Source organism: Sceloporus undulatus, chromosome 2 (assembly GCF_019175285.1).
Source record: "Sceloporus undulatus isolate JIND9_A2432 ecotype Alabama chromosome 2, SceUnd_v1.1, whole genome shotgun sequence".
NCBI lineage: Eukaryota > Metazoa > Chordata > Lepidosauria > Squamata > Phrynosomatidae > Sceloporus > Sceloporus undulatus.
The window spans coordinates 329,153,779-329,179,320 of NC_056523.1; the positions used below are offsets into that span (position 1 = coordinate 329,153,779).

The following is a 25,542-nucleotide window of genomic DNA, read 5'->3' on the forward strand; positions in this document are numbered from 1 at the left end:
CTTTGTACAGAGGAACTATGACATGTTGCCCTCTCACTCCTCCTACCCACCTTTTCATAGAATCATAGAGTTGGAGAAGACCCTAAGGACCATCCAATCCAAACCTCTCCCATGTAGGAAAACATAATCAGGCCACTCCTGGCAGATGGCCCTCCAGCCTCTATTTAACCTGCTGCACAGATAAGCATCCAGCTATGTTCCTGTATCTAGACATATGGTGACAGGCATACTCCAGGACTTATCAGTGGTAGCCCTGGAGGTCCTGGAGAATGAAGTCATAATTGTGAGTCCAGATATAGGAACATAACTGAACACTGCTCTGCAAACACACACCCTGCTCCCAATCTTTACCATCCAGTAAAAGCCCATGTCGTATGGAGCTGTCACAGCTTATAATGTAGGTTGTCGGGTTGGTCATTGCATGGTCAGTAGAGATTTCCAACCTTTTCAATGACCAGAAAAGTGAGTTCTTTTACATACATCAGTATAAGATGACAGCCATCATTAATCAGATCATCTCTTGAAGAACTGAGCCATGAGCCTTTGGATATGGGGACATCACAATTTCTGTTGTCTGTTGCTATGGCTTTGTTACAAGAGTGGAAAAACACAAGAAACTAGCAGCCAGATAATATCACCCAATTCCACTTCTATTGATCCTATACAAAGAGCTCCATTTGAAATTTAGCTCTGACTTTGCTAAGAACCACCACATTTTCAATTTACTTTTGATCTCTACCTTACAAGGGACCTACAAGTTTCTATTAACATTAGAAACAGATGCAAATAACCACCAGCCTTTCTAGTGCCAAAGGAAATAGAATCATCAAGTCTGCTTTGAGGCAGCCCAGGGGTGTAGCGATCCAGGAGGGGGGCAAATCTAGGCATTACCTCTCCCCCCAAATAAGAGCTCTGTCCCCCAATGAAATTTTCTTTCAGTGCTCTAAAATCCAGCACTGCAAGTGAGCATTTAGAAATATCAAGACAATGAGGAAATAGAAATAGTAAAATGGTTCCTGTACCTAGGATCAAACATTGATCAGAACAGAGACTGAAGTCAAGAAATCAGAAGACTGGGAATGGGAAGACAGCCATGAAAGAACTAGACAAGATTCTAAAGAGTAAAGATATACAAATGAACACTAAAGTTAGTGTCTAAGCCATTGTATTCCCCGTCACCATGTATGGATGCAAAAACTGGGCAGCGAAGAAAGTGGACAGGAAGAGTATCAACTCATTTGAGATGTGGTGCTAGAGAAGAGTGCTGAGGATACCATGGACAGCCAAAAAAGACAAACAAATGGGTCCCTGTCCCTAACCCTAATGCTACTTGAACTTATTAAAACATTGTACATTTGTAAGGAAGCCTTTCCATGCATGCACACTTTGTATGCTGCAGGACTCACTTTTGGTGCATCTACAGCTACGTGTGAAAATTCATTCTCAACTTTGACCCTTGTGCTGACAGGCCTTCGATGATTCATCAGAATAAAGCAAACTTGGCTTTCGAAAGTTAACACATTTGAAGGAATTTCAAGTAGACAGTTTCTCCATAGGTTTGCTGGGTTGGGGGCCGGGGGAGGAAATCCCAGCGCACTAGACTTTATTAACAGTCTGCATAATTAGAGTAGGATGGATTGCACAATATTGTATTTACTTCCTAGTCACCGTTATTTAGTTTTCACAACTATTTTGCATGCGGAAAATATTGTTTTTTTAAATTGACTTGCTTCTTTGGAAGCTTCACAACATATTTTCTAATTTAAAATGCATGAGTTGAGGATTATTGTAGTCATTACCTATGGAAATGGTTTTCCGCTGAAACCTCTTTTATGCTGACCATTACAAAACCCCTTCTCTCCCTCCCACCCCCGCATTGTCTCATTACACCCTTGATGCAACATGAGCATTGGTATCCTACATCAGCTACTTAATTACAAATGTGTAATTAAATAAAGTCTCCTGGATAACTCTTCTAGCCCACCGAAACAGCCAGCAGCCTCACTGAATGAAGGAGGTCTGTTCAGCTGCTGAGCAGGGTATATGGAAGATGACACTTCCAGCCTCTTTCCACCACTGAGTGAGGCTGGCATGAGGAATTCTCGCAGGGATCTTGCTTCTGATTCTCACAGCCTCCAGTGATGGGAGGGAAATGGAAACATGATTATCCTTATGCCCTGACAGGAAGCTAAACAGACCTCCTTTACTTGATGCGGCTGCTGGGTGTTAAAGTGGGCTGGGAAGGGCATTTACAGTCTTGGCAATAGCGTCACAATCCTGTATACATAGTGTTACTGAATCTGAAGGAGTAACAGGTCTACAACTCTAGGGATGCATCTACACTGTAGAAATAACTGCCAAGGCCCATCCCACAGGGTCCTGGGATTTGTAGTATTGTGAGGCATCAGCACTCTTTGGCAAGGAAGGCTAAAGACCTCATAAAACTAAAAATGCCAGGATTCCACAGGATGATGCTATGACACTTAAAGGGGTATCATACTGCATTATTTCTAAGGTGTAGATGCACCCTTGGTTACAGATCCATAACTACAGTACAGTACATAATGCCAGCTGACAACTTTGGCAACAGGCACAAAAGCCCAACTGAGGATGTAATTCTGCTCCAGTATCTTTTCCACTAATATCTCCTGGCATTTTCCTTGGTCTCCTCCCTTTTCTACTTACTCTGTTCCAAATACCTCAGTCCTTTCCTGAGATTTGTCATGTGGGTGCGCATTTAAACTTCCATATTCCAGCTGGGATGGCCCACAGACAACCTTTTCACAGAATGATAGAATCATAAAGTTGGAACAGACTACAAGTCATTTAGTCCATCCCCCTTCCATTTGGGAATACAGTGCAACCCCTGTATTTTCAGGGGATACATTCCTGGACTTACCATGGAAAAGCAAAACCATGGATAATAGCAAACCCAATTGGAATTAATGACTTCTGGAAGATATTGGTGATAGAGTTGTGCAGGAGAATCTAGAGATTCCTAGAGAGAACACCTCTCTAAGCATTTCTGGTTCCTTCTGCATGTCTCTGTGGTCACCTTTTGCCATAGGCATACCATTGAATTGTGCTAGAGGACTGAGAAAATGCCTAGAGGGAACATATTTTTTCAGACATGGGTAAATGAAACCACAAGTACCAGTCCTACAGATAAGGCTATCATATTATACACAGTTAAAGCATCCCTGAAATATGGCCACCCAGCCTCTCCTTTTAAAGACCTCCAAAGCAGGAGGGTCCAACACCCTTCTAGGCTCACTTTTTCACCACAGAACAATTCTTACAGTTCTTTCCATTGTTTAGGTGGGTTTCCTGTGAGCAACTTCTGTGGATGTCACTGCAGTATAGAAACAAGCAGATCAGTAAATCTGCATGGATAACTTAGGGGCTATGCAGGCCTCCCCTTTAACAGCCAGATCAGGACCATGGTCTGGCTTTTGCAGGGCACAATAGTGGTGCTGTGACTTTACAGTGCTTCTTCGGCACTGCCTCATATGGACACAGTGCCAGAGGAGCGCTGAGACACCACACGGCGTGTAGTGCAGCACATGGCGTCCCACTGCCCTGGGGGCAGAGCTGGGGCATGAGTCATATGGACACTATTCCCCGACTCCACCCCCAGGCCAGCTTTTCTTACCAGTCTGCACAGCCATTTAATGCTGCTCATCAGCATCACCAGTTTTCTTTGGAGTCAACCTGCTAGAACACAAAATACATTTGTTGCCCTGTTACCAATTAGAATAGGCACTATTTGTGGTGACAAAGCAGGAGATGTAATGGATTGACTTTGCCCATTGGTGATGCATCTAAAAGTCATGATGCATGTCCTTGAGTTGAGCATCACTGTTTTACCCCTCTGTCTCAGAAATGGGTTAAAAATGAATTTGCTATGTCGATTGCATTTTGTATCTGGGGTATCAGCAGGAAATGGTAATCACACTTGCCCTTCCAGTCCCAGATGCGGATGGCACCAGGATGGGCTTTTAATGAGTGCAACCTGATTATTGTCACGACCGGAGGCGAATCAGTCCCCATTTGTTTGCGTTCCATGGAGTGGCAGGGATCTGTTCCCAATCAGAATAATCCAATTTAAAGGAATGATTCATATTAGCGAACACATCTGTCTGAGGCCAGAGCAGAGCCCTGGTGTTAGTTTAATAAATGATGTTCATTAAACTCAGCTGAAAATATAATCTGGAGAGACTGATGGAGTGAACAGAGCAAAGAATAAGCAAAAGGAGCTGGCAATTATCAGCCGTCATTTGTTCTGCCGGCTCTGCAGCAGTGGGGCTTGTTTGCTGAAATCTTAATTTCGTTTGGCTGAGGTGGAATCCATCAAAGAAGAGGCCCGCACCACAGACAATGTCCTCGTTTCTCAAAATCTGTCACAAGGCTTGGGAGGGGAGAGCATGAGGAAGTGAACAGTTTTTCTCAATCGCGCCTGTATCAGAATGACAAAAATTCCTGTTTAGAAAGAGAAGAAAATTGTTGCTCTAAGAAGAAGCAAATGAGTTCAGGCTGCAATCCTCAAGAAAGGAAAGGCAAACATTCCCAAAGATGTATTGGGTGGTTGCTAGGAGATCATGGCCACCAAAGTGGAGCACTTTTAAAGCAGCTGCCATCCATACATTTTGTGATATTAGTAGGCAGCTGTGCTGCATACCCCACAAAAAATGTGAAGGAAGAATTCTACAGGAACATACATGGGAAGCATCTCCATTATATGCCAACAGGATGTTTTTTTCATCCTCATTTACCAGTGATTTGTTTCATGTTCCTGTTAACTTTGAGTTGTAACCAAGCAGCTTGAACCAGTCACAGGCAAGGAGTTCATCCTTGCATTTTGGAGAAAGAAAAGCAATATTCCAGAAGTAGTTTTCCACCTCCTCTGGCCTCTGACGGAGAGAAGAGCAGCCAGACTTATAAGTTTATTGCACAGGGCTTGGAGAACAGAGCGGAATGGTAAGGGGGAAAAACATATGTTATCACACGAGAGAACACCGCCAATACTGCCGGGAGTCCCCAATCTGTTCCCCAGCCATTCTACAGTAGCCAATTTTGAAGAACTGTTCAGAATCGTTCTTCAGAATCAGCTGCTGTGGAACAGTTGGGGAATGGATTGGGCAGCATCAGCGGCGTTCTGCTGTGTGATGACATACTTCCCTCCCCCTTTCCTTTGCATTCCATTGCATTCTGTTCCATTCCCTTCTGTTCCACTCCGTTCTCTAAGTCCCATGTGATAAATTTATTAATCTGCTAGACTTAATCCACTCCCTTATTGCCATGCCCTTTTCCTAATGTTTCCTGTCTTATTTAGATTGCAAACCTTAGGGCAGGAAACTATCAATCAGTTAATCTAATAAACTATTAAACTATGATTAAATTACTAACCAAGGAGCCAGCATGGTGTAATGGTTTGAGCTTTGGAACACAACTCTGCAGACCAAGGTTCAAATTCCATCTTGGACATGAAAACCCACTGGGTGACCTTGGGCAAATCACACACTCTCAGCCTCAGAAGATGGCAGTGGCAAACTCCTTCTGAAGAAATGTGCCAAGAAAATCTTATGATAGGGTTAGCTTAGGGTCGCCGTAAGTCAGAAATGACTTGAAGGCACACAACAACTATTAAGCATTTGCAACCCACCATGGGTGGCTTTTGGGCTGAACAATGGGGTATAAATACATACATCCCTTTCATCCTCCCTCTTTAATCCCTTCCCTGAGTTTTCTTCATGGCTACAATCATGCCTTGTGCATTTCTGCACATCCACTGATTGTGGCTGAGATCCCATATCATGCTTCCGTAGCATAAATTTGCACAAATGTAATTAAGTGGTGGTTGTGGAACTCTGCCTTTCTTCTGAATACTGATGTTGTGCATTGGATTGTGTTATCTGCCAGTGTACCCACTTATTGTCCCATTGTGATAAGGAGAGTGCACACTAACTGCTCCTGAAATCCTAGGGCTAGTCTACGCAATCAAAATACTCCTCTTTCCAGTCGAACTGAATGTGATCCAACCACACATGATTCACAAGAGTTTGGGTTTCGGGGGCAGGGGGGACTCCTTAAACTTCGCAGAAAATGTTCCATGCTTTTTACTGGAGTATCCACAGAAATCTTCAGAAATGTGCATTATTGCACATGTGACCAACTCTCTGCTTCTCGTCAAAGCGAATGTGTAAAAATCTTCAGCAATGCACATAGTACACTTATGTATAGCCTAGCCCTTCATGAAATAAGGGGAACATTGAAGGCACCAATGAAAAATCATAATAATTTTTTTAAAAATTAGAAGAACCAATTAATCAAATAGAAAAGTTGTTTAATATTATAGATGATTTTGAAAAAGTTTCGGGTTTTAAAATTACCAGTTCAAGATAGCATTGTTAACAAAAAAACTTATTAAAAAAAGAAGAATAAATTATTTAAAGCATAACTCAATGTCAGGTTAAAAAGAAAGTTAAGTACTTAGGAATCTTGTTGACAAATAAAAACATGGATCTCTTTGATGATAATAATAATAAATAAAATCTTTATTTATATTTCCCGCCTCTCCCCATGGATCAAGGCGGGAGTACATCAGATAAAATCACCATTACAGCAAGCACAAAGTTATCCAGAATTACATGAATTAGTTAACAAAGCAAATTCCATAAATTAATACAAATCCATGCCTATATATGATTAATGGAAGATAGGGTGTTACCCTGGTTCAGTTATGATGGATCAAATGGATAGGCCCGCTGGAAGAGATCTGTCTTAAGTGCTTTCTTGAAAGCATCTAAGGTGTTGATACGACGGATCTCTTCTGGCAGGCGGTTCCAAAGACTGGGGGCAGCAGCAGTAAATGTCCTGTCATAGGTCGATTTCAATCTGATTTTGGGGTACTCTAATAATATCCTTTCAGATGTTCTGAGTGTGCGGGGCAGATTGTGTAGGGAGAGGCATTCCTTCAGCTGAGGCCTGAGCCATGTAGGGCTTTAAAGGTAATAACCAACACTTTGTATTGGGCCCGAAAGCTAATCGGTAGCCAGTGTAAAGATTTTAATATCGGTGTAATGTGTTCCGATCTAGATGTTTTAGTGCTCAGTCTGGCTGGAGCGTTTGGAATCAGTTGAAGCTTCTGGGTTTGATACAAAGTTAGCCCCATGTAAAGCGCATTGCAGAAATCTAAACGAGAAATTATTAGCGCATGTACCACTGTTTCAAGGTCCCCCTGGGCCAGGTAGGGACGCAGTTGGTGTATCAATCGAACTTGGTACCAAGCATAATAACTATAAAATCAAATGGAAGGAAATTTAAAAAGAGTTAAAAACATGATCTAAACTACAGTTACAGTTGGCCCTTGGTATACACGGAGGATCCGTTCCGGACCCCCCCCCCCCCCCGTGGATACCGTGTATGCTCAAGTCTCATAGTCCCCAATGGTGGCGTGCCACCATTGGGGACATAAGTCCCTTGCCTCCCCTCCCCTCCTCTCCTCCCTTCCCTCCCTCCCTTCTTTCCCTCCCGACTGACTTACCTTTCTTGCCACCGTCGCCATGGAAAAGGCTGAGTGCCAGTGCTGGAGGCCTTGAAGGCCTCCGGTGCGGCTGCTCGGCCTCCTCACCTCTGCCACTGCCATGGGAAAAGCCGGGTGGCAGTGGTGGAGGCCAAGCCGCGGCCTCTTCGCTGCCACCGCAGAAAGGCTGGATAGCAGTGTGGGGGCCCCTTGGACCCCAACACCACTGCCACCAGGCTTTTCCCGCAGTGGTGGCGAGGAGACCAAGTAGCCATGCCAGAGGCCTTCAAGGCCTCCAGCACCGGCGCTCAGCCTCCTTGACGCCTCCGCTGCCGCGGAAGGGCCATATATCGGTGTTGGAGGCCAAGAGGTCTCCAGCACCGCAACCCAGGCCTTCTGCGGCAGCAGTTAGGACGCCATGGCGGCAAGGAGGCCAGGTGGCAGTGCCGAAGGCCTTGAAGGCCTATGGTGCTGCTGCGCTCTGTGCCTCCTCACTGCCGATACCACCAAGGAAGGGCCTAGTGGCAGTCATAAGATTTTGAATAAGCTTTATGAAAACTATATTAAAAATTGTTTGTCTCTTCTAACTCTATGATTCTGTGATTCTATGATTCTATGAAAAAAATGTCATGGAGATAATGAGATGATATGAGGCTTGTTGTTGGAGGAACTGAGGAAGTCAGTACTCAATGAGAATTCATACTGGAATTGTGTGTGTGTGTGTGTGTGTGTGTGTGTGTGTAATCATTTTATTGAAAATAACTGGATGAAACTGTATGTTTTATTTTTATTATGAAATAATAAAAATATTTTTAAAAAGAAAAGAAACAAGTGAAAAAATAAAAGAAATCAGCCTACTTGGGAATAACAAGGCGAGGGGGAATACAGGGAGAGAGCAGTAGACACTGACTGCGCAATTTCAGAACTGCTGAGGAAGTGACATTTTGTACCTGAACACTAATGGGATAGAGGCAGAATTGGGAACTTACTGATGGTTTGTCCCAAACAGTGAAAAGGGACACTCAGAGTAAAACTGCAGCCAGATGGAGTTGACATCATGTGATAATAAGTGCCAACAGCACTATTCTGTAGCTCTAATAGTTTTAAAGCTTCTTTGGATTATATGGCACTTTCCACTTCTAGGATTCTAGGGTTCTGTCCCTTTCTCTTACACAACTTATTGCATAGTAGACACCCTTTTGGAAGAAATTCTCCAGACAGGGAACAACCGCTGAACCCAAGTCTTGCATTCCTGTTACTATTAGTTTCTGGAACCAAGAGGCATCTGAGAAGAGCCTCCAATATAGATTTCAGTGCATGGCTAGACTGATACATGGGAAGGTGGTCCGACAGATAAGTAGCTCCCAAGCCATGGTGTGGTTTGTGTTGTTTTTTTAACACACGTTTCAGCATTTTGAACTGAGCACAGAAGAAAAAAAGAGAGGGCCAGTGAAGTTGTCTCCGACAGCTGTGATATATTCCCACCTCCCGACTCCTGTTAGAAGTCTAGCATCTGCATGCTGAACTAATCGAAGCTTCTGGATGCTCTTCAAAGGCTGTTCACATACAGCAAATAGCCTTCATCTAACCTGGAAATGTTCAAAGCATGGGAACAGAGGCCAGGCTGTCTCTGTCCAGGAAGAAGCTGCAGAGAAAAGGCACTCTGTACCACTGAGGGCATGTAAGCCTCCAAGTTCAGTGATGAACATCTGCAATTGCACACCTGGGTGGAATCTTGCCCACTAAAGAGGAACTCTTTTATATTGCCTGCTGGCCCTGAGCTATGAACTGGAGCAACTGGCTCCTTCATCTTCACTAGCTGTGTGCCAAAAATGGGAAACTATGAAAGTCTTCATCTAGGAGAACTGTGATGTGTGGTTATTTATAATGATTTGTGGGATGACATATGTTTAGGAAAATATTTAGTCTATGCTACCAAAGGGCCTGTTGACACTCCCATAACCAATCCAGGACTCAGTGATATGCAGCTGAACACATGAGATGGGAGAATATTACACAAGACGAGTTACACTATGCTCTTTCTGTGATGTAGGAACTAGGGTAACTTGCTCACACATCCAATTTGAATACTAGACAATAGGTGGTGAACATCCATGTGTATCACCATATCACCAAACTTTATGGAAGTGGTTCGCTCATTAGATATTCTCACCAACCATACTGCATAATATAATGTTATACAACACCTGCAAATATTTCCAAACTAGGGTTGGACACCCACAAAGGAGAGCCATCTTCCTTCCAAGCTTCCCCTCACGAGCCATGCATCTCCACAGAATGTCCAAATATCTCTGTTTTCCTCTGCAGGCCCTTGCAAAATGTCACTAGTTTGCAGCAAGTCTGAAATCCCTTTCAAAACGGAGGGACGGCAAACATTATGTTGCTTCTTCTCACCATTTTGAGAGAGATGTCAGGCATCGGGTCACTTCCATCCACTACTAGCAAGCCTTCTTTATCTGATAGAGGAATGGCATATGAGGAGCGAAGACAAAGAAGGGCAATAGCTTTTTTCAGAGATGGTCGAAGTATTGCCTACATCAAGGCAATGCTTAATATTTAAGGTTAAGTTCAAAGATATAGCCATATTAGTCTGTAAGATCAGCATGTAAAGAGATCTTGTAGCATCTTTGAGACTAAGTGAAAAAAAGAAGTTGACAGCATAAGCTTTCATAGACTTAATGCATCTGAGGAAGTAGACTTAAGTCTACAGAAGCTCATGCTGCCAACTTCTATTTTTCCAGTTAGTTTCAAAAGTGCTACAAGATCTCTTTAAGTTAAGGTTAAGATTAAGGTTGAGACATAACTATGAAGGTACTGCAACCCCAAAAATCTTCCTTTTGAGCCACGCAGTGCCCAAACCAAAGGATTCCCAAGGCAATGTAGATTGGGTCACCAGAAAATGAGGATTGCATGGCTCTCCCAGTCATGAGGTACATCTTGGGGAGACCTCTCAGGGTCTTGCACAATTGCTTGTGTCAATGCACCTCACAACTGGGAGAGGACTCCAGCTATCATATTCCAGGCACCTACATCTGCAGCGCTTCGAAAAGACTTTGGTATTTTTGTGCAAGCGGGGAGCTTTCTGTGTCATTTCCAGGCACCTACATAGTTTGTGGGCAAGATTCACCCAAAAACTATACCATGCTCTCCAACAGTCACAGTTTGGCTAGAGTAATCCTGATTAATCCTCTGTTACCCCACTTTTTCAGCTGCTTTTAAACTCTTCCTCTCACTTTCCTCCTTCGTCTTCAGCTTTACTTCAATTGCTGCTAACAGAGTTCAGTTCCAGCAGAAGTAGTCTGCACTCCATTCACTCAGCAGAGAGGAGAGGATAGGATCTTCCCCTTCCCAGTAGGCTCAGGCAAAAGCAAACTACTGTATTGCAATCTGTCCTAGCTTGTGTATTCTTGCCCATTAAAGCTTTTAATAGCTATTTTGACCATATTGATGTTGTTTGGCTGCATAAGTCTCAGTTTTCATCTGTAAAATGTTGGAGGGCATGTTATACTGATTGTTACTATTATTTTTTAAAAAAGGAGATTGAGGAACTTTGAGGGACTGTCAGAGGGTTTAAGGGGGCACAAAGGTGGGTTTGAAGCGCTGTGCTCCTCTCCTCTGTAAAAAGAAGCATGGTGTAGTGGTTTGAGTGTTGGACTATGGCTCAAGAGACCAGGGTTCAAATCTCAGCCTCACCATGAGACCCATTGGGTGACCCTGGGCAAGTGATACTCTCTAGCCTCAAAGGATGACAATGGCACCCCCCCCCCCCCGAAGAAACTTGCCAAGAAAACCCTGTGATAGGTTCACCTTAGGGTTGCCATAGATCAGAAATGACTTGAAGGCACACAACAACAACAACAACAACAACAATGAGTGTGTACAAAACATGCTTCATCCTATCTGTGCTCTCCCACATACACCGCCACTCAGGAGATGCATCTTGTACAGGCTATGTAAAAAGCAGAGGAATTCTTGCTATTATCACGATGATTTCTGAGTGTCTGTTTTTCTTTGAACAAGAACAGAATAACACAGCTTTAACTGCAAATTAGATCTATTTTTTCATGTAAATGTTGTTTTCCTTGGGCTTGGTAAATCTGAGCCTCTTCCACTCTAGTTAAGAATTTCTGTAAAATCTCCAGACTAGAAAGTGACATAAATCCCTCATCCTGAGATTACACATTTTTTAATTTGGCCACATTGAAAGTAGGGTATAGATACACACATATGTGTACTCATTCCCCTGCAAATAAACTCACGTATATTAAAGTTGGGCCCCATTTAATTTGACATGTCATACTCGGATTTTATTTCTAGCTGACAAAACCTGATATCACTGATGCAGTTATTGAATTTCAGGGACGTAACACAAACTGGAGCTTTGCATTTTGAAGAAAAAAAGTGTAAAAAGAAATTAATAAAAGTTTAATAATTAATAGGTCTATGAAAGCTTATTGAATGATCTCAGGCTTCAATCAATCTTAAACATATGGGGACACCAATTTTCACCTCACTCTTCCTAGCTGGAGGTGCATCCTAGTCTTAGTGCAATTAAAAATGAGTCAAGAAATATTTTTAGCTAATTGCGCTGTACACCTTGAAGGTAATTTGGAGCTGGAGGCAAAAAATAATAATAAAATATCCAACGTGCTAATTGAGTGTTGAAAGATTAGAGTTAGCTTGTTTCCGCAAAGCCAGGCTTGGCTGTGAGCTATGGGGGATGGTCTTGGTTTCCAGAAGACTTCAGTTGAGAGGAGGAGAAAGAGAGGTAATTGAAGATGAGTCTGAACCCACAGAAATTGGTGCCCGCAAAAGGCCTGCTGGGCATTTGAGTATGCAAGATGTACGGGTGTTTGAGTCATTACTGATAACACATCCTTAAGGCTTCTGGGTGGAATTTTCTCCTATAACCAATACAGTACATAACTGCCAAAATGAAAGTTCACTCTCATGGAAAAATTAAATGTTTAATCTCAAATGGCAGAGCGCACTCTCAGATCTTAATATAGACAATGTGATAGCCTATGAATGCATATGGAGGAAAATGAAGCACTGGAACATTATGGGAGGTGAACCACTAAGGAGTAGCATCCCCACCAATATTTCACAAATGAAAACTGAGACACAAGTGGCAAAGCAACATCAGAGTGTGGTCATGGTGGGCAAAGGTTATTAAGTGTCATGTAGTGGTTTGAGTGCTGAATTACAATGCTAGAGACTCAGGGTTCAATTCCCAGCTTGGCCATGAAACCCACTGGGTGACCTTAAGCATTACATGCTCTCACCCTCGGGGAAAGGCAATGGCAAACCTTGTCTGAACAAATCTTGCCAAGAAAAACACATGATAGATTCACCTAAGGGTCACCATAAGTTGGAAATGACTTGAAGGCACACAACAACAACAGCAACACAAACCAGGATACTCTGCAGCAGTTGGCCTTTGGTTGTGTTGAATAGAGTGCAAACTCCTTTTGCGCTGTGAACTCAACTTGAAACAGTTGAAATAAGCTGAGGACAAAGGGAGAAAGTAGGAGGAGAATTTTAGAACCAGTTGTGACATCTTGGAACCAGGTGAAATGTGGAACAACTACATGGAGTGAAGGCTCTAAAAGGAATGGTAGCAACTGCTGGGATATCATACTGAGGATGAAGCAAGCTTGTTTTCTGCTGTTCTTGAGTCTAGGACACGACCAGTGCATTCAAATAACAGAAAAGAGATTCCACTTAAACATTATGAATAACCTCCTAATGGTAAGAACTGTTTGACAACAGAAGACGCTGCCTCAGAGTGTGGTGGAGTCTCCTCCTTTGGAGGTTTTTAAACAGAGGCTGGATGACCATATTTTGGGTGTGCTTTGATTGTGTGTAGAGTTGGACTGGATGGTCCTGGTGGTTTCTTCCAACCCTGTGAATCTATGATTCCCACAGAGACTAGTACTTCCACCAATGTACCACCAGTCAGTTTTCTCTCTCTTCCTCACACTCCTCCTTTGAAGCAGATAAGGAAAGCTCTTCTGCACTGATATTACAAGGAACATGATCCAGCAAACAGGAGTTGCTGCATATTCTTCTTCCCAAACAACTGTTTGATGGGAGAAGAAAAAAGATAGCTGAAGGCTGAACTACATGCTACCATAAATGCATGGCATGCTATTTCAATATCCTTTTCTGTTTTACTATCTAGTAAACGTGTGCAGTCCTGCATACAGATTAGCTCAGAGACTGTCTCATTCTTATTCAGGACACTAACAGCTGAAGAAGTAGGGGGATGTGGCTTCAGACAAAGGAAACTCAGAGAACTCAGAGAATGTTCCTAGTGTATTCAATAACCTAGTGCAGAAAATTCTAGTAGAAACTGGAGAAACTGAAGTAGAATGGCTTACACGTTTTCTTTCAAAATGTGAAAGGTAATGAGTAAGCCGGAGCATGTCCAGAGGAGGGCAACTAAAATGGTGAAGGGTCTGGAAACCATGACCTATGAGGAACGCCTTAGGGAGCTGGGGATGTTTAGCCTGGAGAAGAGATGGTTAAGAGGTGATATGATAGTCCTGTTTAATTATTTGAAAGGATGTCATATTGAGGTGGGAGCAAGCTTGTTTTCTGCTGCTTCAGAGACTAAGACCCGGAGCAATGGATGCAAGCTACAGGAAAAGAGTTTCCACCTCAACATTAGGAAGAACTTCTTGACAGTAAGGGCTGCTCGACAGTGGATCCCTCAGAGAGTGATGTGGTCTCCTTTGGAGGTTTTAAAATGGAGGCTGGAAGGCCATCTGTTGGGAGTGTTCTGATTGTGAGTTCCTGCATGGTAGACTGGGGTTGGACTGGATGGCCCTGTGGTCTCTTCCAACTCTATGATTCTATGAATGTATGAACTGAGAGTAATCCCAACCTTTTCGAACAAAATATAAGCCCTTCTTCAGTTTTGGGATCAGGTTCCAGATGGACAGATCCTTTTGCTAATGCTAATGGAGTCTTCTCTTGTAGACCTGCCAAAGGAACTTTCCCCAAGGGCTTCTTTCCATTTCCCTGTTCTTCTTCCAAGACCTTCCTCATCTCTTCCAGCCATCAGTCCCCCAATCTTTTCTGTCATCTCAATGGCTGATGCTCATGTTAAATTAATATAAACATATATGAGCCACTTTGAGCTTTAAGGTCTGCAGGGAAGGGCCTTGTCTTTGTCCCTATCACCAGCAGCAGCATGTTTGGTGAGGAGATGAGAGAGAGACTTCTTGGTAGTTGCTCCCAAGTTGTGGAACTTCCTCAGGAGTTCTGCTTGGCCCCTTCCCTAACTTTTCACCAGCAGGAAAAGAGCTTTTTGTGGGAGCTTTTAATGGGGGTGTTGTGTTTCTGTTTTATTTCATTTTAAAGATGTTTCTAGAACTGCTTTTAATTTGTGTTTTTAAAATAGAATTCTGGTTTAATTGTGTTTTAATTTTTGCATTAATAGGTGTTGTTGTTTTTAAGTTGTATTGTGTTTTTTAAATGGTCCAAGCTGCCTTCAATCCCATGTTGAGGGAAGAGAAGGGAGGGATAGAAAGAAAAGAAAAGAAAATTTAAATTACGTATAATATTAGAAGTGTGAGCACTTCTCTTTGGGGCCATTCTCACTGGCACCTTTGCGCTGGAAGGAACTGGGTGTCATGCCCAGCCTGGAAGATGTCTTGGAGGACTCAGAGGATGAGCTAGAGCCTCTGGGATCTGAACCTATAATGGAGGAGCCAGAGCCCCAGGGGCTTGAACCTGTAATGGAGGAGCCAGAGGCTGGCCCTAGTTCTGCTGGAGCAGAGTCTATGGCCCCTCCAGAGGTTCAGCAGACAAGTTTGCCTGGTGCCGAGGCTGTGGACATGGAGGAGGATCTGGGCAGTGTGCCTACCTTCAAGGAGCGTCAAACAGAAAGAGAGGGCCTTCGAAGATCTCGGAGGCTTTATCAGAAGCGTCTTCGTAATCAGGCACAGCTGAAGGCCAGCTCCTTGCCTTCTTAAGCACCTGGAGCATGTGTGGTTCTTTGCCAGTGGATATCTGACTCTTTTAGGGGAAAGACTCTGTCTCTGGCTCCTTGGCTTCTTGTCTTGAATACCCAGAAACCTTGACCTTGGACTGCTTCATCGACCTGCCTATCTGTTACCCTGAACCTCAGACCGTCTGACAATTCTCTTGGTAATCCCTTTTGGTAAAGCTACTGCAACTCTCTAGGACTCTGTAGCTTACACTGACTTTGCTGTGCTGGGAGGGGGTTGTTTGTTTGAGAACTAGCTGCCTTATCAGCCCTTTGGCTGCTTTCCCGGACACTGGGAAGCTTCGGTCTCTCCCTTCCCGGATCCCTCAAGAAGCAAGTGCTGACTACCAATCAGGGGCATTTTAATCCAAATGCCCTCTTGGGAGAAATCGGGTTTAAGGTGAAGGTGCCTGGCTGTCAATCAAATTAGTTCCGCGATGGTCATAGGTGACGTTTGCAGCACTCATTGGGGCATCAGAAGTGTGCTTTCTGCCCCTCCTTTTTTTTTAAAGGACCAGGCACCATTTGTCAAATTTAAAAACCTCTGGGGTGTGTGTGTGTGTGTGTGTGTGTGTGTGTGTGTGTGTGTGTGTTGTGGGCATTTGGGTCAGTGCAGGAGATCTGCCCTTGGCCCCATTTTAAAATCAAAGGGAAAAGGTCCCTCCTGGAGAGCAGAGGCTTAGCTTGCTGTGGCCCCCTGACCTGCATTGAATTGACCCCGTCAGTCACCCCCTTTTTGCCTCCTGTCATCCTTTCCCTCCAGATTCCCCTTTTTCCTTTGGCTCTTTCCTCCTCCCCCTCCCCTCCAATGAGGGGAGGGAATGCTCTGACCTCTACCCGCCTTCTGACCTTAATTCCTCCCTGAATTTGCCCCGATCATGATCGGGGGCAAGTTCATATTTTGCGGAACCCGGGTCTTTTCAGAAAAGACAGATTTTAGCCCGGTTCTGGATACCCCGCGCTAAGAGGCATTTCCTTGTGCAAGCCTTGACATGGATTGTGACAGAATCGGGCCCAATATGAATTTCACATGGAAGAATCGGTTTCAAAACCGGTTTAAAAGGTAGTGTGAATGGGCCCTAAGTGTACCTCTCGGATTAATCTTATCTTTGGAGCTACCCGGTTATAATTTTGTGTACGCTGAACTATTTCAGCAGTGGAAATGGGGGAGACCTATTTTGGTTGCCTCCTGAATTTCTGTTGGTAGGTGTGTTTTTATGCGTGACTCAAGAGCATTCCTATCTACTTTCTAGGCCACTCCATGCATCTGAAAATGCTGGCTCTAGTCCATGAATATTTATTCAATACTTACTATCACTTATGCATTAAATTGGTTAGCAATGAGAATCTACAGCTCTAATATTTTTATTAAGCCAGGCTAACATCCTTTGGGATGCTTATCCAACATGGATATGATCCTGGTAGAGAAAATTGTCTTGTGTGAAGTGACCCTAACATTTAAAACATTTATTTTGCTTTGTGGATGCAGAGAATACATGGTTCAGTTATTAAGCTTAAGTCTTAGAACTGAGGAATTGTAAAACTGTATTTGTTTTTCATCCTTAACACAACTACATCACACTTTCATGGTGGACCATGGCCGGGGGTAAGAGGAACATTCAAAATCAGCACAAGGTTATGTTTTTATACAATGTAGCATGGTAATGAAAACACCCAGGTTGACTGTTCCATAATTTCACAAATCCCTCTCTCTTAATTTCCAACGTAGAAGAACTTTTCAAAGTATTGATACCTGCTGAACCATCTTCTGAATTTAGACTGCTACACATGATAATTGAGGAAAATTGTCTTTGGGTTGAGTCAAAATGATCTTCTCATAGTCAAGTATGGGCTTCCCATAGTCCATGAATACAGAGTTTTTGGTAGTTATTATTGTTGCTATCTTTTCTTGGTTTCAGGTTTTGGGATGCATAAATACTAGAAAACGGGGATAGCATGTAGAGAAATCACATGACCAGCAAATCCAGCATATTTCTTTTCGGAGGAGTCTTATAGAAACGGGGAAATGTGGTTCAGAGAGCATCCCACCCAAATGACAGGATCTCAAGAAGAGAATCCAAAGAGAATGAGCTCAGATAGAGAAGAGAAGGAGAAATGAAGTTCTAGATTTGAAGGAGCTTCTTGAAATGATGCTGAGCTAATATTACCTCCAACCTAACAGTAGTACTCCTTTTTGGAGTACTACTCCAAAAGCCCTTTCAAGCAAGGGCTTGAATTTGTGCAACTTTTCCCCATACAATGTATTGCAGGTAGGCACATCTCAGTCCTCCTGAATCATATTGCTTGTCCCAACTAGAGTAGACCTACTGGACCAATGCTTGAGTGAGGAGTGAAGATGCAGAGCAATCCCACAGATTCAATGTAACTACTCTGGCAGTGACTAACAATAGGATCCAGGCCATACCTTTTGTCCTTGTTTCAATTCTACAAACCTGTGGATGAAAGAGATTTCAGGTCTAAGCACGTTCTGAGAATTACAGACTGTTAGATTTGGGGCCTGACTCACATCTTTAAATAGAAATATCCCATCCAGTTCCAGACTGCAAATGTGAAAATGGCTGGGAAAGGTTTGTTTTAAAACTCCAAAGGGATGCTTGGCAGCCGATATATTTACCAGACTTTGCAAACCAATTTATTGGGGTCTGCTGGTCATCCATCCAACGCATGCTTCTATCAGCTGCCACGACATATTGTTCTGTTAATGGTCACTGTTTATTATGTGTCCACATGAACTGTGTGTATATGTCGGTGTCTTTCCGCTAGGCTTCCTCCATCCCTTTCTTGTTGTTATTGTTGTTATTATTATTATTTATTAATAATATAATTTTCATTTCTGATTCCTGTTTCCTTTTCTTTTCTCCTCGTCCAACTGTCTGTTCATTAGAGCTTTTTGGATCGATCCTCCATTGGGTGCCTATTTATTTTTTATTAATTTCCTTTTTCAATATTATTTTTGCTTCATTTAGTTTTAATCTCTCTCTCTCTCTTCCTTCCCACCTTCCTCCCCCCTTTTTTCCAAACTATATATAAATATATATATATATATATATAAAATCTTTTCTTCTTTTGTCATTCAATCAAATTCCAACCAAACCAACCAAGAGCCAGTCAAATCCACCACAGTCTCGCGCTGAGCTAGGAAAAAAGTTCACGTAATGACAGGAAAGTGGAGAATACAGTTCCCCAGTCCGTAAGTTCAAATCAACTCGAAGTTGAAAGTGTGACATGATGGCGCCATGTAACAAAGCTAAGGATTGGTTGCATGACATGCCGTCAAGTTTCGTGGAGGTGCCGTGGTTGAAGCATTTTTTTCTTGGATGTTGTATCAGTTGATGATTGGCCAGTCATGATCACATGTGCCTTTCTTGACTTTTGTGCTGCCACAGTTTTTTATTGCCGTGCTCATTATTTTTATTCTTATTCTTTCTTTCTTTCTTTTACTATGATTTGTTTCTTTTCTTTAGTGCTTGCCGTGGTTTCTTTGTCGTTTAAGTTTTATGCTTCTCAGGATCTCACACAGAAGGGGAAAAAACCTAATTCTTTTAGGAAGAAATAAATGGGAATATAAATGTATTCATCATTTCTAGCCAAAAAACAAACAAACAAACAAACAGGGGAAATCTGTGATTGATATTTTTGCACTCAGAGATGAAGTGTTCTTAAATGGATAGTCGGGGGCCTTTTTCAATTGATTTTTTCTTTCTTTCGTTCTTAATTGATTTCTAGTCCCTCCCAAAAATTCAAAGAGTTAATGACAGTTGTTTTACAAAAGAAAATAGTTATATTCCAAAGCAAGCTAGAAAGCAAAAACCCTCTGACTTCTGACTTTCCTTATCAAAATTCATAATTGTAAGGTTTTGTAGCACAAGAACTCTTAACAAACTTGTCGTTTTTTGGGAAGTGGGGAGAACAGGGAGAGCATCCCTGATTTTAAAAAGTAAGAGGCAATTTTTAGTTTTTAGGGGGGGTAGTTTTTTTCTTTTAGCTCAGTTACAACTGAAAAAGGGTCCTGGATAAATGTTTTCCTTTTTATATATATATCTATATCTATAATTTCTTCTTCTTCTTCTTCTTCTATTATTATTATTATTATTATTATTATTGGTGTTGTAATTGTTTAGACCGCTGTGTACGGTTTGCTGTTTGTTCAATCAACAGTGTGGAAAACCTGCCAGCATGGTTTGATATAACGCATGACACGTCTCTCCACCAGAGGGGAGCTTTGGCGGTTTCTAAGTTTCTTGATGTAATAAATCACCCAGTGTATAAGACGAGAAACCTGCTTGCTAGCAAGAGATAAGAGCTAATCCGTAATGATTAAGCATCCTCCTTAAATGTCAAGTTTAGTTGGATCATGATTAAAGAAAAATTTAAGAAATGTTAGCTTTACATTTTTATGTTTATTATTGCAAGGAGGGGGAGGAGGAGGAGAGAGGAAGTTTGCTCCAAGCCATTTTTATTTTCCAATCCACCTGTTCAAAGTGTTCCTTTCTCCCATTTGTAAAGGAAAATGCTTCATTGGCAGCTAGCTATCCACGGAAGGTTGCCAGAGTGAAAACTAGAGAGGGCTCCTGGACCTTTAAGGGCTGTGTAGAAGAGGGAATTTCAGCAGATGTTGTTTGTTGCCAGGCTGCATGTCAAACACACCTGCTGAAATTCCCTCTTGTACACAAGCATTAAAGTACAGGAGCCTCCTCCATTTTTCAATAGAGCAACACTACATCTACTGACAGTTAAGAGGGTGAAGCCTGTTTCTCCTGACATGGTCTGGGTCTCACAGTATTACATTTTGTAATAATGGTAGTCGAAGTGCCAATGTGGTGCAGCAGTTTGAACATTGGACTAAGACTCTACAAAACCAGGGTCCAAATCCCCTCTCAGCCCTGAAAGCCCATAGTTGACTTTGGGTAAGACATTCTCTCTCAGCCCCAGAAAAAGGTAACGGCAAACCTCCTCTGAATAAATCTTTCCAAGGCCTCATTCCCACTGCCTTTTAAATCGGATTGTAAATCGGTTTGAACTAGTTCAAATGACTCTGGTTCTCACTTAATCCGAATCATTAAAGCGATTCTGAGAGGGGGCCCATGCACTAGACCCATTTAATCCGCGTCTTTTTGACACTGATTTTTTCCTTTTCTTTTTCGATAAATTGAATCTGCACAAACGTGAACCACATGCAGATTGGAATCAATTAAAATTTCCCCTTCAGCTGTCTGGAACCAAATCATTTTGAATCAATTCATTTATGAACGGGAACCACAAGTGGATTATTTTAGAGAGGAAAAATGCAATCGGGGCAAATTTAGTGGGAGAAAATGCGATTGGGGCAAATGTAGTGGGAACTACGCTCCACTGTTGAATCGATCCATCAATTCGGATCGCACACCGATTTATTTGTAAGTGGGAATGCAGCCCAAGTAAAAAACCATGATAGGTTCACCCTAGCATCAACATAAATCAAAAATGACTTGAAGGCACACAACAACAACTCTAGTTAGGATTCATCGAGCAAGCCTTGACCCAAATGTTAAACTCAGCAAGCTGAATCTTATTGTTTAGCCCCAACTAGAATAGATCAAGGAGAGCCAGTGTGGTGTAGTGGTTTGAGTATTGTACTACAACTGAGAAGACCAGGGTTCAATTCCCAGCTCATCCATAAAACCCACTGGGTGACCTGGGGCAAGTCACATGCTCTCAGCCTCAGGGGAAGGCAAACCTCCTCTGAACAACTCTTGCCAAGAAAACCCCATGATAGGCTCACTTTAGGGTTGCCACAAGTCAGAAATGACTTGAAGGCACACATCACAAACAACAACAGAATAGATCAAATGAAGAATGGTGAATCAACAAAGAGATAAATCCCATTTATTTAATGGGCCTGTCCCAGCTGGGCATAACAGCTATACAGGCCAATGACTTGAACTGTCATGGTAGAGAGAAAAAATAGAATTGGGGCCAGATAGGATACAACCTTAAAAGCCACAGTCAACAGGGGAAGAGTCACTGATTTTTTTTTCAACCTACAAGGTTCCTCCGACAAGTTATCCCAGCATGAAGGAAAAGGTTGAGACATCTATGAAAGCCTATATAACTCTAGAGCACATTGTTCTATTCTGGACATGGGAACTGGATGGATCTTTCCTTAACTATATTTATGGGAACAACTTAACAGAGAGTCCCTGTAGTTTGAAAATGTAATGTGGAAACACCCCGATATTTGGCGGATGTACCAATGTGAGAGCAGGGGAAAGTGAGAGTCCCAGTCCAAAGCTCTGTGATGAATACTGATGCACAACATTGGAACAGGCCTCTGCATTCACCATCTCCTCCCCGTTTGTAGTGAGGACACATGTTTGGAACTGCCTCGTGATTTGAAGTCAATGGGGAAGGTTTCACTAATGTGGCAGCCCCATAAGAATGTTGAAACCCTCTCAATTCATACGGTAACACTGGTGTGTCTTCTTTAGTCGAAAAGAACTATTTTAGCTTTTATTATGCTCAGAGGTTTTTCATAACCAGGCTGTTAGCATCTAGAAAAATATGGGAAAATATCATCTCATACATGGAAGATGGAGCCTATCATTTTCTTTTTAAGAGATGTAAAAGAATTTAAGGGTCTGATCCTAAACCCATTAACCAAATTTGCATTTAGTTTCCACAATGGGAGTAATATTGTCTTGGAAACAGGTGTTCTCCTACATTTACCTTTTTTTTCCCTTTTGTATTTCCTTTCGTTTTAAAAGATATGGTCTTTTGATCTTCTCTTCCCTTTGTCAGTTTTCTCTTTCATTCTTCCTTTTGGTTTTTTTTTTCTTCTTCTCCTAAATCTGTTTCGTTTTTTGTTTGAGCCTGTGCAGGTTAAATTTGCAACGATCCTCCTTCATTTCTCTCTTTCTTTTTCCCCCCTCCCTAGGGCATCAGCTGAATGGGCCACCTTTAGAGAAATATATATATATATATTAAATAAATATATATAGGAACGAGAACTGTTGGATTACACCTTTAACATATCAGCAAAATTATCAGTCAAGCTGAAGACTTCAGACTTTACTCTCTTTCTGATTGTTCAGACTGTCAACATTTTCTTCAAGAAAAGTCACGTCAGCTGAGATTTCGAAGGACGCGCGCTTGGAAAATAAAAACAAAATGAAAACCCATAACAACGATAGAAGCAAACAAACTTAACAAGCAAACAAACAAAATCAAATTGCAAGGGGAGGAAGATCGACTAGGATTTCTGCAGAGAAACTGATGTCACCACAGCGGCTTTTCTTCCAAACCGGAAACGCAAACCTTGACACTGAGAAAAGGAGTGCCTGTTTGCCACCAGGGATGCGGCTGCTATGGATAACCCATGGCACTCATCACTAAAGCATCTTTATCTGTCATTCCTTAGCTATATAGGGACCAAAGGACATAACTTTTTATCGCAGACTTGTAGCTGTATGTAAATTAAAGAAGTTCTTTCCTTTTTCTCTGAGCTGTTCCTATAACAGTTTTTGAGAGCAATTATATGAAATATGTAAAAACTGGGGCGGGGAGGGGAATATGCTTAAACGCTTTTAAAACAAACCAACAAAAACTGGCAAGATAATAGTTCTTTGATACTTTGGGCGGATCTTTGGTTATACCTTAATTAGAGTCTATGAAACTTTCATATGGTTTTCTGTATAATAATGTACGGAACGAGTGGTTCAAAGGGATCAAGTTGAGGGGGGTTTCGCTGGAGAAAGCAAAAAAATGAAGATTGTGGAAAGGGCAGAAAATCAAACGAATGGGTGGACTGTAAGCGGAAAAACAAAACGGAAGGCAGATGTGACGTAGAAAGAAAGCAGGTTTGTAAATGCTTCTGACTCCCCCCTCTCCCCCATAAAATCCTAATAGTTGTACAGAATTTAAAAGAAAAAAAGTTTAAAATACCTATATAATAGGGGACAAAAGGATTAGATGACATAAAATGCAAAAAAGGCAAAAAAAATATACATAGAAGTTAGCATCAATGCTACGAAACAAAGATGTTGTAGAACTGTAACTTTTGTAGAGTTTAGATTGAAATCAGTTCCTGCTCTCAGCCAACTGCTGTTGGAAGCTGTGTCTTATCGAGGGATTTTGGGGGGCGGGTGGGACGGGTTTTCGGGGGGATGGGAAAGCCAAGAGGAAGATGGCTTAACTCGGCAGCTTTTTTAACCGCAAGCATTCCAGCTAGTAATCAATAAATAAACAAATACGCAAACAGAACCAACTCCTCCATTTCTTGTAGACCGTCAACCCCAACGTGAAACTTCTAAGAGCTGTCTTCTTACAAGCTACCCAAAGCGAGTGTGAACGTGACAAAAACGGAACGCAAAAACAAGAGGGGTGGGAGGGGAAGGGGAAAGGAAAGGGAAACTACAGCTAAGGCGGCTTTCATGTTTCCATAAAGTGTTGTCAGAGACCTCCTGACATCTTTGGCTTCCGTAGCTTCCATGTTTGCTCTAGAACCCTCCAGGACAAAGGGGGGGCGGGTGGGAGCAGGGTTTAGCCTAGAACCTTAATCTTAAAAAAAGAGAAAAGAAACGAAAAATGTGTAAAAAATATATAAAAAGGACACACACACATTAAAAAAAAGAAAAAAATGACAAAAATGCAATCTCTTTGAAGAATTTCTGAAACTGTTTACAAGGAATTTTGAAAAACAGGGGGATGTTTAAAAAAAATAAAGATGCTGGCTCTGTTTTTCTGTAAATAAATTTGCATATTTTGTAGGACTTTTAATTGTAATGATAGAGAAAAAAATCAAGGAAAAAACTATTTAAGGAAAGCACGATATTTATCTTTGGTAAATGACTTTAGAGCAGTTAAAAAAAGAAGTTGCTTTAAAATCTGAATCAGAAAAATAGAAACAATGAATTATTTAAGAACACATATATTTTAAAGTATATCATATTTATTATAATTTATTTCCACTGCATTAAGATTTAAATTTTTTTAAGGGTGTGTTTTCCCTTCTTATTCCATGTTATCAGATGAAAAACAAAAGGACATAGTTCTTTCTGGTTAATGCTTTGCCTTTGGGTTAGATTTGAGATTCTTTCTTTCTTTTTTCTTCCTTTCTTTTTCTTATTTTAGAGAATAACATGTTATTTCTTTCTCCCTGTTGGGCCTATTTCGAAGCCTTCATGCCGGCTAAACACCCTCTGGCCTTCTCTGGTTGTTTAGCTGGGATAAGGCAGCCGAAAGAGGGCCATATCTAGGTGTGTAAATGCCGTTGCAGTTCCATACAACTGCTCTCTGATTCTCAATTCCCTAAAACTCCTTGTAATCTTCTGTAATTATTGAATGACGCTTACCAGCTTAGCCCTAAATAAAGCACAGTTTAAAAAAAAGGTATGCTTTACTTCTCAATCATTTCCCCTCCCTTAATGTGTTTGCTTTGAGAACCAAATGAATCTCTTTCAATTCTTTCATTAATATACATTGTTTGAGTATCAGAACAAATCCCTTTGTTATATAAAACATATCTCATTGGACTGAATTAATGGCCCCGTTTCATTTAATGTCTCCTTGGTATTCCACAGCGATTTACCTTAAAAAACCAAGCAGGTGAGAAGATCAAACAAAGGCACATACAAATTAGAGATGCAACGTCTCCCAATTCAAGTTGGCTGTTTGATTTCTGACTTAGAGGGCTTTTTCATGCTGATAAGGAAAGAGGCCAAAATTCATGACATTGCCCCAACGACGGCTTTAGAACAACAGTGTGGGATTTGCGACTCTGTGGATGAAACTCTCCGGAAGGGCAGCGTACGTCTCACCCAACCTCTTAGAGATGCTAACAGGATAACTGTGTCACTGCTTAGAAGCAATCACTTCTCCATTTTCCCAGTAAAACCAGTACATCAGCATGGAAAGGTCTACGGCTTCACTGGAACTAAGTCCTGTAGAATGAAGTAGGATGCATGTCTAAGGAAACATGGACTGAGATGTACATCAGTGAGACAGA

General features: G+C 41.8%; 1 protein-coding gene across 1 annotated transcript in view; it reads left to right on the forward strand.

Moving 5' to 3' along the window:
- Positions 1-24,908, forward strand: part of CELF4 (CUGBP Elav-like family member 4) — an 817,890-nt gene extending 792,982 nt beyond the window's left edge. The window contains exon 15 of the mRNA XM_042453288.1: positions 22,474-24,908. The gene's annotated coding sequence lies outside the window, so the exon portion shown is untranslated. The remainder of the gene's footprint in view (positions 1-22,473) is intronic.
- Positions 24,909-25,542: the final 634 nt, after the last annotated feature.